The sequence below is a fragment of the Camelus ferus genome, chromosome 2 (assembly GCF_009834535.1).
Source record: "Camelus ferus isolate YT-003-E chromosome 2, BCGSAC_Cfer_1.0, whole genome shotgun sequence".
NCBI lineage: Eukaryota > Metazoa > Chordata > Mammalia > Artiodactyla > Camelidae > Camelus > Camelus ferus.
This window is the reverse complement of record NC_045697.1, coordinates 2,212,943-2,215,105: the sequence shown is the minus strand read 5'-3', so window position 1 is coordinate 2,215,105 and position 2,163 is coordinate 2,212,943.

Genomic DNA, 2,163 nt, shown 5'->3' with positions numbered 1-2,163 from the left:
CTTCTGCAATGCCAAGAGCCGTGCCGTCCACCCTCGTGACGGTCACAGGCTCCCCGGCGCCACATCTGCCGACACAGCTTCGTCCTCTTTGCAGGCAGGCACAGCGAGTGCCCAGGATGCCCAGGCCAGGCACAGCGAGGGCCATGGGGGGCACTGACCTGAACTGAGAAAAAGGAAGTTGGCAGTTGCTGAAAACCAGTGTCCGACCTGGGGGTTAAGCTGAGGGGTAGGGACGGCCTCCCCCGGAGCACCTGCTCTGTGCCAGGCCCCACGCTGAGTGCACTCACTAGCCCAGAGGAAAACTTCTTACTGTGACACGCAATGCACATGAGGAGTGGGTAAGACGTGCGCCCAACTGGCAGGATGATGGCAAGACGCACCCTGTGCCCCCCACCCCAGGTTGAGAAGTCCAACCCGACCAGCAGTCTCTGGGGCCTCCTCCATCACGTCCTCCCCCTCCCCGGGCCCGGAAAACCGCTCTTTTAGTCACCCCCTTGCCTTTCATCACGGGTGGCCAACTATGTGTGTCCCCCTACAGCAGACCAGTGGGCAGCGCACGCCAGCGTGGCCAGGTGAGCGGAAGGTGGGGTGGCATCGCAAGGTGAAGGCTCCTGAGAGGACTTTGATTCCAGTCTCTGAGCCCCTTCTGTCAAGCTCCTTATGCCAAGAAAGACACGCCTGGGTCTCTTTCTTTTGAGACCCCTATACCTGCCTGCACTCCCTCCCGGGCACACTCTGCATGCTCAGAGGTCTTTCAGGTCATCCTTACCAGGTAGGCTTACCCTACCCCTTCTTGAAGCCCCAAAGAACGTAGTTGGTGCCTCTACCCGACCCTATAAGCTACTTGAGGGCAGCAATCTGCTTCTCTGTTCTCTTTCCCCGTGTCCCGCTCTACCCCAGGGCACTGCCCAGCTCACTGGCCCAGGCCCCATCAGTCAGCTATATCCATTTGTGCTCAGTTGACTAAAATATAGCAGGCGAGAAGAAACGAAACAGGTACACAAATATCTCTAATGCAGAACAAGTGCAGGGAAGATAAGAGTTCGGGACGCAGATCAAAGAGGGTGTTGGGGTGCAGGCACTAGCTGGGTCACGGTGGGAGAAGCTTCAGAGGGGATGGAGTGAAAAGGCCCAGGACACCTGGGACTCCCGGGCCTTGCTCGCTATTCTTCCTGACACATGAAGGAGGTGCCAAGACTCTGGACAGCAGTGACATTTATGCTGGGGTGCCAACCAGAGGCCACCTCCCTGAGTTCACAATGACAAGTGTTGACTGAAAATAACACACAATCTAAAAGTGGAGATCCATGTTTTATTCCACGGACTTTGTGAGGATGTCAAGCCTGGAAGGCAGCCTTTCAGATCTCTCTGAAGGACTGCTCCCAAGAGGTAAGGGAGGAGTCAGGATATATAGAGGGTTTTGCAGCAAAGACCAGGTAGTGGGAACATCAAAAGATTATTGTTAATTAAAGAAAACTAGATATCTCAAGTTAGTGGATTTAGCACTTTTCTGTGTATGGGAAGGTGCAAAAGTCTAAGCTCACTGAAATCATTCCTTTAATGTGCACCTAGCTATCCGTGTTCTGTGCTTCTCACGCTGAGTCCCCTCAGCGCACGTTGTTGCGGACAGACGGCCGCAGACGCTGAGGGCTTGGCAGCGGGCAGCCAGTTTGTCTCCATCCTGAGCTCCCTCCAGCTCACCATCAGGGCAGCTGCAGTGGCTGACGGCTTGATGGCCACAGCATCCTTTGCGGGGAAGGCCTGCAGCATTTTTCATCCATACAAGGAAAACTCAGAATCAATGCAGATGACATAGAACAGTCTAAGGTATCAGCCACACACCCTTCCGATTTCTGAACTGTTTACTCTTTCTACGGAATAGAGGGGAAAGGAGCCTCCAGTCAATTCGATTTCGGTATCTGGGTCTTCTCCAGCCAAGCCTCGGACAAACCGCAGCGCCGTCGGCAGCCGCCCTGGCAGGACCGCCGGCAGTGGGGCCAGGCGGCACAAGACGAGTGTGGTTGCCTAGGAGACGCCCCCATGGCGCCGCAGGGCTTACTGGGCTCTGTAGTCCCCCTCCGCCTCCCCTGGGCCAGCCGCGCGGGGAGGGACTACAACTCCCAGGAGGCGGCGCGCGGGGCCTGGGGGCGGGCCGGGCCGGGC